General features: G+C 39.9%; 1 long non-coding RNA gene across 11 annotated transcripts in view; it reads left to right on the top strand.

The window, feature by feature from the left end:
* The window catches only part of LOC140456947 (uncharacterized), a 62792-nt gene that overhangs the window by 42844 nt on the left and 5506 nt on the right, over positions 1-14442 (top strand). For 9 of the 11 annotated variants that reach the window (XR_011953268.1, XR_011953273.1, XR_011953274.1 and 6 more), the window contains 2 exons: positions 12364-12433; positions 14303-14363. This is a non-coding gene — a long non-coding RNA (uncharacterized lncRNA). Of the gene's footprint in view, positions 1-12363; positions 12434-13528; positions 13615-14302; positions 14364-14442 lie in introns of all 11 variants that reach the window. The other 2 variants (XR_011953275.1, XR_011953269.1) reach the window with 2 other exon arrangements.

Here is a 14442-nt window from a genome sequence, read left to right as displayed (position 1 = left end):
AATAGCCTTTATCCACAATCATAGAATAGAATCTCAACAGTGTGGCAGGAGAGCATTGGCCCATCAAACCCCACCAACCATCCAAAGAGCATCCCACCTGGAGCACTCCATCCTTTTAACACTGCATTTCCCATGGCTGATCCACTGAATCTGCACAATCATGGAGACTGTGGACAAGTCCACACGACCCGCCGAAGCGCAACCCACCCATACCCCTACATTTACCCCTTACCTAACACTACGGGCACACACAGAAACACAAAAGGTAGCATGTGTACCTGAGATGAATGAACCTGGACTTAGGAAAATGTGACAACAATCACAACTAGTTAGAATTACAGAATCCCTTAGGCGCACAAAGAGACTATTCGGTCCATCGAGTCTGCAATGACCTGCTGTCCCACCCTACCTCCATAACCCCACATTTAGCATGGCTAACACAACCCACCTTACCTACACACTACAGGCCATGTTAGCACAGCCAATCCATCAAACCTGCACATCTGTGGGAGGGTCACATATTATGTCTAAGTGCTCAGGATTGTGGATGAAGGCTCACAAATACTTGACTCTGACGCAAATCCTCTTTTATTTACAAAATAAAATCTGGGGGAAATTGCAGCCAGACAGATTTCCAATTATCTCATGAGGAAGAGAATTCACAACTTGTGCCCCTGACCCAGGATGCGCAGTGAAGTCACAGAGGTCTGGGAACCATCAGAAATGTAACAAGTTGTGTGCAAGGTGGGGGTGAGACAAGGACAAAAAGACAGTCTGTCACACGGGGGAAGGCAGGAGAAATTAAATTGCAGAAATGGTAGTCCCTCAAGGCCATGGGGAATGGATTTAGGGCTGGGAAAGAAACCAGGAAACAAGGTGAGCAGCTCTGAAAGAAATACATTGAAAAAACAGATTATAACAACATAGAGGGCAGAGTACACAGTCTGAAATTGCTGCTCTCATTGGTGAGTACATAACGCTGTAAAGCCTGGGTCATTCTATTACAGCCAACACATGCAGGATAGGCCAAGTGTCCTCGAGCTGTGCTGAACTTTCTGATAAATTTATTCTGACATTTGGAATTCAGGTCGGATGATGTTCATAAATTCTCAAATTGGACTTGACTTTAATATTCTGGAGAAATGTTAAATCAATCACAATGATCCCATTCTGCAGACTTTAGTCCGCAGCCCTGCATGTTCCAGCATCTCAGTTACATCCATGTCCTTTTATTCTAATGTGATGCTGGTTACTGCCTCTGCCAGTCCATCAATGAGTTCCTGCTCCCCACCATCTCTGAGTGAAATGAATTCTCCTCTCCCCTTCTTTCTGGGAATTAGTTTCAATCTAAATCCTCCAGTTTCTGACCTCTCAGTTAATGAATAGCTCCTTCCTATCCACTCGATCTGGATTCCTCAGCATTTTATCACTTCAATTAAATCTCAGCTCATCCTCCTCAGAAATCATCCCCAGACTATCCAATCTCTCCGCAGAGCAGATATTTTCCAATTGTAGAAACATTCTGATCAATCTCCTCTGTACCCTCTCTGGTGTGATCACATCAACCCTGGAATAAGGGGATCAGAAATGTGGGCAGTATTAGATTAGATTAGATTACTTACAGTGTGGAAACAGGCCCTTCGGCCCAACAAGTCCACACCGCCCCGCCGAAGCGTAACCCACCCATACCCCTACATCTACATTTACCCCTTACCTTACACTATGGGCAATTTAGCATGGCCAATTCACCTGACCTGCACATCTTTGGACTGTGGGAGGAAACCGGAGCACCCGGAGGAAACCCACGCAGACACGGGGAGAACGTGCAAACTCCACACAGTCAGTCGCCTGAGGCGGGAATTGAACCCGGGTCTCCGGCGCTGCGAGGCAGCAGTGCTAACCACTGTGCCACCGTGCTGCCCACTTTAACCGCAGTCAATTTCAGGGTTACCCTTAATTCTGTTTGCTAAAAACTGCTCGTGTCCTCCCTTTGCTTTTCTTAACTCTCTCTTTAAATCCTTCCTAGCTGATCTGTAACTCTCTATTGCTTCATCTGTACCATTTTGCCTCATCAACACATAAGCCTCTTTCTTCTTTTTAACAAGAGATACAATTTCTGTAGTAAACCATGGTTTACAAACTCTGTGCCAGTTGGGTCACCCCACAGACATTGACTTTCCAAAGAGAACAATCCAAGATTTTCTAACCTCTCCCAATCCAGGCAACATCCTGGTAAACCTGTTTCCACCTTCCCAAAAGCCTTCACCTTCTTCCTATAATGTGGTGATCAAAACGGCACACAATCCCCGAAAGGTGGCCTGATCATAGTTTTATTATCATTCCCCTGACTAAAGAAGGCAAGCCTGCCATTCACCTCCTTCACCACTTTCAGGGATCTTTCAGCTTGCAACTGAAGATCCCTCTGTATATCAGTGTTGCTCAGGACCCTTCCGTTTATTGTACAAATTCCTCTTGCTTTGTGTCTTCCAAAATGCATCACCTCACACTTGTCTGAATTAAAATATATCTGCAATTTCCCCACAAAACTTTCTGACTCATCTCTTTCTTGCTGTATCCTTTGACATCATTCTTCACGATTCACAACTTCAACAGTTTGTGCCATCTACAAACTTGCTAATTAAAACGTTTACATTTTCAAACTTTTCATTTATATATATTACAAGCAACAGATGTCCCAGCTCTGACCCTTGTGGAACAGAGGCACTGGTCACAGACCTCCAGCCAGCAACATACCCCTACACAACTGTTACTGGAAGAAATATCAAAGAGGAGCCTTGAGTTCTGTGCTGAGCACCACGACCAATGTTTATTCAGAGCTCCTTACTAATACAGGATGGGAAAGGTCCCTCTCTGGCTCCCCCAGATAAGTCCAGCATTTTGATGTGTTTACTTCATACGATCCAGTAATATTTTCCCCCTGACCTGAACTCCAGAGTTTGGAATGTCAGCTCGGATATTTCCATGTTTCCTTTCCCAGTCTCTGATTCTCTCAGCTCATGCGGCTGCTTTGCCAGTTCTTTTACAAATGGTTTAACCCTATCCTTGTCATTGCACATCTCCAGCCCTCCCACTACCACACATCTCCGGCCCTCCCACTACCATACCCTGTGGTATCTGCATAGTCCATCCAGTCACTAATTCAAAGGGGGACTGTCCCGTCCCCTTTGCTGGGGTTGTCCTCAGTTTTATTAGGCTGCTAAATAGTACTCTAACCCATCGCTGTCCTGTCTCTGAGAGAGCCTTAGTCAGACTAGCTTTCAGTGTCTGCGTCATTCCTTCTACTGTCCCAGAGCTCTGGGGGTGGTATGGGGGATGGGATTTCTGTTCAGTACCAAACAGGTCACATAGCTAAAGAGCTATGTTCCCTGTAACATTTGTCCCTTGGTCAGAATCTGCAGGGGAATGCTTCCACCCATTGAGTAAACCTATTTACTAAAACCCAGCAGGACTTCCTTCCCTGGGATTGGGTGTGTGTGTAAAATCCATCTGTAATTGTTCCCATGGGCCCCTGGGTCCCTGCTGCTGCCTCCATTTTATTGCTTTCCCTGGCTCACACTGTGAACAGACTACACACCTTCGACAAAACCTTGCTGTATTTCTCCCTGTTCCAGGCAAGGATTGTAGTGGATCATCTGATATTGCATTTTATCCTCCCCAATATGGGCCAGCCCATGATATGTTTTTAATAATGTTTGTCTTATACAGTGTAGTGGCACTGCTGGATCATCCAGACTCTGACGTGTCCTATTACTGCCCCACCCTTTTCCCATTCCTGTTTCTGCTGTTGTGGGACTGTTTCTGGGAATATCTTTAAACCTTCCTCTCTCACTTCTGTAGCTACGGCCATTGCCATCTCCTCAAATGTCTGCACTATTTCAGTCAGTATTTCACATAGAAGATTATTAAAGGATTGGACACTCTGGAGGCAGGAAGCAAGTTTCTGCTGATGGGTGAGTCCTGAACCAGAGGACAAATTTTAAAAATAAGGGGTAGGCCACTTAGAACAGAGTTGAGGAGAAACTTCTTCACCCAGAGATGGTGGGTATATGGAATGCTCTGCCCCAGAAGGCTGTGGAGGCCAGGTCTCTGGGTACTTTCAAGAAAGAATTGGATAGAGTGATTAAGGATAGTGGAATCAAGGGTTATGGGGATAAGGCAGGAGCAGGATACTAATTGAGGATGATCAGCCATCATCATAATGAATGGTGGTGCTGTCTCGAAGGGCAGAAGGGCCTACTCCTGCACCTATTGTCTATTGTCTATTCACCTGCCTTATCCACAAACTTACTGCCCCATTGGTGTGGGGTTTTGACTACCTTGTGAGCTCTAATTCTCATTATTGCTGCTTCACTGGGAAAGTTAGCTGCTTCCACTAACTCTCTGACCTGTCCTTCATGCTCTACGTGCCCACAGACAGGGTGATTTACCCTCACCGAGCCCAGGCTATCACTTGGTCATGAACTATACCAAAGGCATGCTGTCTCTCTGTGTATATGCTGACTGCCTGACACCTGGCTAATGTCCGCGCTTCTGTCAGGGCTCGTGATGGTTCTGCCATTTCTGGGTAATTCTCCAAAAAAGTCCTCCAATAATTAAACAATCCTAAAGTTTGCCTTATCCCCTTCACAGTGTGCGGGTGGATAGTTTTGAAATCATGGTCTTTCGTTTCACTGGGATTGTCCCCCTCCGTTCCTGATTTGATCTTCCTGATGTGATGTCCCAGGTACATCTCTCCCTACCTTCCCACGCTCTGTGGGTTAATTTTAAGCCCGGCCTGCCTGACCTGACCCAATACTCTATGTAATATCCGGATATGTTCTTTCTCACCAACTGAGGCAATGAGGTGTTGGTAAGATTAAATCGATGCACTCCATCAGCCATATATCGGTGGGATATACTGGAATATTATGAGGTCCCTGAGGTAACTGGATCCAGGTCTACTGCTTTCCTCAGACAGTAAATACTAGCTTATTCTGACCGTTCTAGGTCCACAGTAACCCATTCACAATATCAAGGGCTGAGACTGTATCCTGTTGCAATTTTAATCCATTAAATAAAGTGGTGTGGTTCAGTACTGTAGGATACTCTTTAGTGGCAGATTTACTGAGGGAGGTCTAATCAATAGTGAGGTGGGATGAGCTGTCCGGCTTCTGTGAATTAGTCTGGGATACTGTTGGTCTGACTATTCCCTGCTTCTCTCAATCTGTTACTGTCACAATTATTGCCTTCTCAGCCCCAGCTTTAATGGGATCCAGTTTGGGTGGGGAGTGAGAGGGCCCTCGATCTTTACAGGATCTACAGATAATAACCCACATTCCTGTTTGAGTTACCCGCCCTGCTGTTTGGGTCCTAGCTATAACTCCCCAGATTCTGTGACTGTTCCAGTCTCCCTGCAAGGTAACTACTCTGGAGATGTCGCCTCTCCTTTGCTTCCTGTCCTGGGCCTGGCCAGATTGTACCCATATTAGAGTTTGTGCCTCTACATCAATAGTTGCTCTGAACTGTTCTAAAATGGCAACTTCCAGAATGGTCCCTTCCTCAGTTTCACACTCCCATATCTGAATATATTTTGCCATATCGATGATCTGCATTGGGACAGATTTATTTCATCCAGCTTCCTTGATTCCCTCTCCAACTGCTCTCATTTTAGTAATTGAGGGGTGAGGGGCAAATCCGTTTCGGTAACTGATATAGATGCTCCTTTTATTAATATTTGTTCTGCTGGTTCCCAAACACAGCGTCAATGAATATTCATGTGCCTACGTGAACACAGGCACACACACAATGTGAACATCTATCTCCCTCTCTCTGCCTACGTTCCTTGTCTATGTGCCCTTTCCTGCTTCCCTTGTAACATTGTGGGTCTGGTTACCCTCCCTGTACTGCAGTACCCTCCCTGTACTGTACTACCCTCCCTGTGTTTCTGAGTTTGTCTCAGCTCTCATGGCCCAATTCAGAATGTGATCAGAATGATCTCCCACTGGCAGTCCCACGTTTATAATTACAGTTAAATAGGGTCCCATGTCATCTGTTAAATACATCAAACCTATTTCATCATCACAGGTTGGGGTTTGGTAATCCCCCGTGGTCCTTACACACCTCAGGCTTCCTCTCTGTATGAGCCTCGATAATACCCTTGGTTCCCTGAGACACCAAGGTTATTTTAGCCCATTCAGTCTGTCCCCTCCCCAGTTTATCCCTGTAATATCTGTGAATGCCTGGAGGCACTCATCGGCTGTGCACTGGGGGGGGGCTCAACCCCTCACCCACTCATTGCAGAGACAGGTTCTGCTGTACACGTCCGGGCATCTTGGCATAAAGGATTTTGGCCTAACACCATCATCGGTGAGACTGTACCTCAACTAATTCATCCATATTGTCCCAATAAGGCCCGTTATTACCATTTCTCTATCAGGCTGGGTGTTAACACACCAACATCTGTTATTCAGCAGGTGAACGGTTCATGTTTGGTTTCTGTCAGTTCCCTTTGTTGCTCCCTACTGTCTGTCCAAGTTGACCTTTGATGCCCAGTGGTGCCACAGACACGGCCTTCTGGACCTTATAGGGCGGTGGGTCATCCCACCCATTGTCGTCCCTCTGTCCATACGTGGATGCTTTGTCATCTAACCCGTTCCAGTCAGTGTCACCATCCTCACTGCCTTCTGAGGACAGCGGGGCACTCGGTACCTCCCCCACTGTAACTACCACCTGGCCCTTTGGCTTTAAGGCCTCACGTCAGAGAGCCACCACCTTCACTTGTTCCTGTTTCCCATAATAATTCAACACATCCTGTCATTCCTGGAATAACACAGAGCAAAATGTGAATTTGGTTTTACTTGAAATATTAATAATTTGACATTCACTTTACATATCTTTAAAGGTGAAAATTCTACTCTGATTATTTAAGTGAATTTAACATGATCATACAGTGAAAATAACCCTCATAATCAACGATAATGAATGAACTGAATAATATGTGATTATTTGTACAAGTTCTTGCATTGAAAATTCAATTTTATTTAATGTTTGTCACCCATTACACCATGGGCATTGTTATTAGGGAATAAAGTAATGGAAGGATATCAGAGAAAATAAATAGACTTGAATTTTAGCTTCACTGGAATAATGAACCAAAACAATATTTGGAAATATGGGTAAACTACATAACAAAGTTTCCAGTGTCATTATTGACGTGAAAACTATTTTAGTTTGCTAGTTGTTTTGCACTAAGAATAATTGGAACTGAATTGTGATTATGAATTGACCATTTAAAATATATTTTAAAGAGAATAGTCATATATATTTTTTGGAGGAAATTAGGAAAGTAAATAAATATGTATACATTGGTATTAATAGTTTTAAAATGTTTAGAAGTTGACTGGGATTATTTGATTGAGAGAGGCTGCATGATTATTAAGACTAATTCACCTTTTTCATTGCATTGTTGGTTTCACTAGAATCTGTTGTGGTCTAAGCTCTTGTTGTGTGCAATGGACTGTCACTCATAGCTTAATTAACCTGCGAGTCCCTGATCAGGTTTCCTTTGTCTGTAAGACAGTCTGTAAGTTTGGGGCACACCTGCTTTTCTGAGGGGAAACAGAGATTCTTTTCAAAGGAAATAAGTGGCAGTTCTCACTGAGAATGTTTTCTACCACACACCATAAACAGGGAAGGGTTTTTCTGAAGAATTTCATTGTCTATCTATAAACTGATGGTACCTGTGTTTGTCAGTTTGTGGAGGATTCAGCACATTTGTTCTGAGCTGTTTTTATACAAGCAGTTGGCTCATTCTGTCTTTGCCAAAAATGTTGTTTACTTTCCCCTTTTACTGTGATTCTGCAGGTTAGAATATTCTGAGAGTCAATAATGTCCAATAACTGAACATTGAATGATTTTGACTCTAACAGAGCAGTGGCCTTGTTTTCAGCTCATTATTCACTTTCCATTTCCTGGTTGTGTTGAATGTTACAGAAACAGGCTCTGAGCAATGTTTCCATTCACTTGTGTTGGAGTCACTGTCAGCCACGTGGTCAGTCAGTTTCAGGCTGATGGATCAGTTTCTCTGTCCTATTAGATGGTGGTCACTTGCTCAGTTTCCGATGGCTCACCTGAGCGTCAGTCCATCAGCTGCTGAAACCCTGCATCCAGCATTTGTTCCCTCTCACAGTGACTACTCCAATAAAGTCCCAGCTTGTCTCCCACATTCACCTCCATACACTCATGATCACCTCAGATTCTACTGTCTGTGTCCTTTCAGCAAGTTGTGTAAGACACCGACTTCAGTTTTAACCTGATCTATATTATGTTCAGAAAGATCATTTCAAAATGTGGTTCACTGCTTCTTCAGGACCTTCCTGAAGAAGGGCTTATGCCCGAAACGTCAATTCACCTGGTCCTTTGATACTGCCTGACCTGTGCTTTTCCAGCAACACATTTTCAGTTGTAATTGTAGTAACCAGTTAATTACAAGTTACTGACAAAATAATTTAAGAGGAGCTGCTATTGGTGGTGGAAATGCTGCTGGTTGGTATAACAAAGGCTGGGGTGAATACTGTACTCGGTTTTGATGAGAATGTTGAGCAATGTAAGATTCTTTTATCTTTGTTAATAAGAAGAGGCAGAGATTGTAGCTAGGACATCCACAAACATCTACCCTCACCACCACTGATGTTCAGTAGCAGCAGTGCCAATCAAGCGGGCTGCTTTATTCCGATGGTATCAAGTTTCTTGAGTGTTGTTAGGGCTGCACTCATCCAGGCAAGTGGGAGTATTCCATCACACTCCTGACTTGTGCCTAGTAGCGTTTGGACAGGATTTCAGGAGCCAGGAGTTGAATTACTCTTGTAGCCACTGTGTTTATGTGGTGAGACCAATTCCGTTCCTGATCAATGATTATTCACAGGATAATGTTGATAGTGGGTGTTCAGTCATAGTAACACCATCGAATGTCAAGGGATGGTGGTTAGGTTATGTCTTATATGTGATAGCCTGCATTTGTGTGGCATGTATGTTACTTGCCTCCTGTAAGCCCAAGCCTGGATATTGTCCAGATCTTGTTGTACTTGGACTTGGACTGCTTCAGTACCTGAGAAGTAAATTATTTATTAACACTAAATAGTCACGAGATTATGCAAATTCCTTTTTCTATCAAATGTCACGGACTGTATCTTATGGTCACTCTCCTATTCACTTTCATTATCTTTTTATTTTCTTCTTAATTCAGACACAAATGTTTGAACATCGATCAGTATAAAATTACATAAATTAAAATCACATAGCATGTTTCGACAAGTAAACTAATTGAATGAAATACATTACTTCTGTATTGTCTGCATTTTGACAAAAAATAATTCTCTTCAATAACTATTGAATGGCTCATTTATTGTCCTCAATCCATCAATCTAAGTATTATATTTCAGTCTTCAGTTTACCGATCTTAATGTACGTCTAATCAACATCAGAGCAAAGTGATTTTAAAATATTGAGTCAATTTATTTGTTCAGAATACAACATTTATTAGGAATTCACTATCCTTATAATAATTGCAGAATAATTTGTTTGTCTTTCTAATGTGTTTCGTCAGATCCATATATTATTTTAATCCATATTTTAATTTAATCCATTGAAACAATGCGATTGTTTTCAGGTTAACTATCCCACAATGGAACCAATCATTTTGCATGCAAAACGCTTTGTAAACTGACTTTTGCTGTTTTGAATAATCACAGTAATCTCAGCCTTATGAATTCAGAAAACTGGAACGACTTTTCACTGCAATAATTCCTGTTCATGTCTGCACATTGCACAGTCATGTAGCAAAATTAAATTTCTCCTTCTTACAAGTGTACTGATAGATTTTCGAAAATCTAAGTGTTGCTCTATCTAATTATTGTTCAGTTCAGTAGGGGGTATAAATGTGTAATAATGGCTCAGTACATGAAGTAATGTGAAGATATTGCAATGTACAAACTCACAATGATTGTGAATATCAATTTTTATTTTAACCATGGAAACACAGTTGAATTGATTAAATTATATTTCACTTCAATGCTCACATTCATTGTATTTCTAATCACAATAAGAGCAAACTATTTCATGTGACAAAATTATTTAAAATTCATCTCACTTTTTTATGGATACAAAATAGAATTAACACCCGTTTGTTCTTTCCTTGACCAATCACAGTGAAGTTTGAATTGTAGAATGCTAGACTGATACAGCACGGAAACAGGCCATTCAGCCTAACTTGGCATTCCGGCCAAGTTTCCTAAACTAAACTAGTCCCATTTCCCTGTGTTTCTCCCATACCCCTTTGGACGTTTTCTATCCAATAAACTGTCCAAAAGTCTTTTAGATGTTGTAATTGTACCAGCCACTGCCCTTCCTCTCACAGCTCATCCCAATATGTGAAAAACAGTGTGGAAAAGTTGCCCCTCAGACCCCTTTTAAATCTTTCCTCCTCACCTTAAAAATTATTTACACCGTAGAATCTTTAAGACTGCAAAGTTATTAAAAGTTGAGAGGTATTTAGAAGCAGCATAATACTTTATTCATACTTTATCGGTGTTCAAACATTTGTGTCTGAATTAAGAAGAAAATAAAAAGATAATGAAAGTGAATATGAGAGTGACCACAAGATACAGTCCATGACATTTGATAGAAAAAGGAATTTGCATAATCTCGTGACTATTTAGTGTTAATAAATAATTTACTTCTCAGGTACTAAAGCAGTCCAAGCCCAATTCATACTTTAATCAGTGATGTGAAGCAAATAAATTCAAGATGTTGTGATCATTATAATGAACAACAGTTACAAGTTGAGACAATGTTGGTTGAAAAGCAATTCAGTCGACACTTAGATATTTTCTAATCAACTCTGAGGTGTTTTGACACATCTCTGTTGAAGGTGGGAATTGAACCCATGGCTCCTGGTCTACTAGTACACACATTACCATAATATTCCCATGCAGGAAGGGCAGGACTATAATCACATACTTACTGTGTTTATTCACAGGGAAAACTGCTCAGATATTTATTGTTATAATTGGACTAGGATTGTATTAGACAGTTCCATTGTGTAATGGATAAAAAGAATTAGTAATTTCTAATAATGATGGAACGAAGCAACAATGGTCTTAAATAAACATAAATCTCATGATAATCAAGTAAGTCAATTTGTTTGAAGCAGTTATTCATGTGCATAAGTTAAAATTAACCTGCTTTTTAATGCACATGAATTGGAAATAAAGCATTAGTCATTCAATGTGACTACTCAGCGAAAGACAACTTCCCTCATTTTCAAAAAAATGTGATTTCTAAGAATTCAAGATTTATTGTAAAAGCATAGAACAAACATTTGTTAATTCTGGTTTATTTACACAAGGAACACGTGTAATTTAAATAATGCTTAACATGAAAAATACTTAGCTCTTATTGTAATAATCAGAACTGTAACAATGTTAGAATTGAGGTGAAATACAATCAATACAAGATTGTAAACAAAACTGTGGATGCTGGAAATCACAAACAAACTCAGTAATTGCTGGAAAATAACTCAGCAGGTCTGGCAGCATCTGTGGAGAGAGTTGGGCCCAGTGACCTTTCTTCAGACTGCACTTTTTCTTACAACCAATTCAATCCAGCTAAGATTCCACACTTAAAATTATTTTTGCTAAGATTAAGAGATTGTAGAGTGCAATATTGTTTGTATCAGTTGATGTACTGAGACATAGTTCCACATATACAGCTGGAGATATTGGATTTCAACAATGATTACCGGTTAGATTTTGGTAATAATTAGTTTTAAAATGGCTGATAACAAATTTAAGAATGATGAGAAAACCCCTATTGCAATGTAATTGTGCAATATGTTGGAAAAAAATTAAATATTTATGTGAAAAATAGTTAGCAATTTCTTAATTGATAAGACTGATTAATGATCCTTCCATTAATACGAGAATTCAAATAAAAGAGAATGAGAGAGTTAAAATGAGTGTTGGGTGAGAGAACTTTGGTTGATTGCAGGTGTGTTGACCTGAAAAGAATGTCAATGTTTCATTATGATACTGGCCTTAATAAATAATGGATTGATCGAAAATGTAAATCTCATGATGGTGTGATAATTGAAATGACAATGAAATAATATTTAATGTGAGAATGCAACACTTAAGATGATACAATATTTTCAAAGCAGTTTGTACTGGATAATGAATTAAAATATTGGGTTAATTTTTAAAAAAATCTCACTTTAGAAGATTATTCATCAGAATTATTCTGTCATTGAAAAAACCTCATTTCTTCAAGAATTCTGCATTTCCCTCATTTTCTGTCTTTTATCCACAGGGATCTGTACTGGAACCCTTCTGTTTGCGATGCAATTATATAGAAGTGACATGGATTAAAATCTAATTGGGTGAGTTAATAAGTTTGCAGATGATATAACGTTCAGTGCAGTTGGGGACAGTGTAGAGTGTTGTCAAATAATGCAGCAGGAAAAAGAGAAATTGCAGATATGGGCAGAGTAATTAAAGGTGAAGTTTAATCCATACAAGTGTGAGGTGTTTCACTTTGGAAGCTCAAATGTTAAAAAAAAAGTAGATAGTTAATGGCAGGACCCTAACAGCTTTATTATTCAAAGGGATCTTGACGTTCAAGACCATGGCTCCCTGAAAGTGACCATGCAAGTAATTAGGTGGTTAGGAAGGCAAATGGCATGCTTGCTTTTATTGGTCAGGGAACTGGTTACAAGAGTCAGGAAGTCATGTTGTAACATTTTAACACTTTGGTTAAGGCATACTTAAAGTATTGTATTCACTTTTGTTCGCCATGTTCCAGGAAGGGTATGGATGCTTTGGAGAGGGTACAGAGGGCATTTACCAGGATGCTGCCTGGATTTGGAGAGGCGAGAAAAATTCAGATTGCTTTTTTGTGAAGTGGCGGAGACTGGGGGAAGACTTGATGGAAGTCTGTACAATCATTAGATACGTAGATAGGGTTGACGGTCAGAAAGTTTTTCCCAGAGTTGAAGCGTCAAAAACTACGTGACATGTGTTTAAGGTTAGGAGGGAAAGTTCAAGGGGCATGTAAGGGGCAATTTGTTTTGTACACAGGGAGTGATTGCTGTCTGGAATGGACTTCCAGGGTTGGTGGTGGAAGCAGATACATTAAGGCTCTTTAATGTTCATTTCGATAATTTGGAAGGATATGAACCAAGGGTAGGCAGAAGGGATGAGTTTCTTTTGCATTATGTTCAGCACAACATTATGGGCCAAATGGCCCATTCCTGTGCTGTACAGATCTTTGAGAGAAAGCTAATGTCTATCTCATATGACATTTAATCTAATCAATATTTAGCCACTGGTGTCAGAAATAGGAAGGAAATAAGTAGATAACGAACTTGACTATAATCTAAAAATATAGTCAATTAAATTTAGAGGTAATTTTTTTATATTTGTTCTGAATTATCAGATTAGCAACTTTGATGGAGATGTGTTTAAATTGTTTGCAGTTATTGATGTTCTGACCCAAAATTACCCTTGTTAAACTGAAGATTGGACCAGAAACCTGTTAGAAAACTTGAAAATATTCAGTAAGGTGCGATGCACATCATAATTTCTTACTGCCTATACTACAATAACAAAATCTTTCAGGTCTACACCAAAAAGCATTGATTTGCAGCCAATGCTCATTATAAATATCTGAATGCTACTCGTTTCAACAATCAAAGTAATCTCAGCCTCATTTATAAAGAGATATCTTAGACATTTCACTAATAATTACTGTTTATGTTGACACATTGCTCGTTCAAACATTAATGAGATTTCTCATTAATATTCAGTTCAATGATAGCATATTAATAATTTAGTTATTAATATCTAATAATTGATCAATCCAGTAAGGGATATAACAGTGGAATTATGGCTCAGTACATTAACTGATGGAAAGATATTGTTGTGTTCACTCTCCCAATTATTGTGAATATCGATGTGTATTTTGATTTGATTTGATTTTTCTTCAACACGAAGTTTTATTGTATTTCTGATCACAGTAATAGTTAAATTTTTTAAAGCTAAAAAAATTCAAATTTGTGACTTTTTTGTCAACAAGAAAAAAGAATTTACATGCGTATGTTCTTTTCTTTATCAGAGTAAATTTTGAATTGTTGGAAGTTATACATATGTGTAAGGAAGGGGAGCTGCCTGCAGCTGAATAGTCACATTGAATGATTTTTTATTGCGATTACATCCTGCTGCTAATCATTCTAGTTATCTTTTCATTTCAGGAAAAACTGCTTTAAACATATTCCACAGTTGTATTTTGCATGAATTTACAATAAGCGCATGGTATGTGTATTTATCTTTCTTTCATTTCCATGATTTTAATTTTTAAGTAAGAGCATATGTGCTTACTACCATATCACAG

Source organism: Chiloscyllium punctatum, chromosome 31 (genome assembly GCF_047496795.1).
Source record: "Chiloscyllium punctatum isolate Juve2018m chromosome 31, sChiPun1.3, whole genome shotgun sequence".
NCBI classification, from domain to species: Eukaryota; Metazoa; Chordata; class Chondrichthyes; order Orectolobiformes; family Hemiscylliidae; genus Chiloscyllium; species Chiloscyllium punctatum.
The sequence above is the reverse complement of the archived record's forward strand: the minus strand, read 5'-3'. Positions and strand labels throughout refer to the sequence as shown.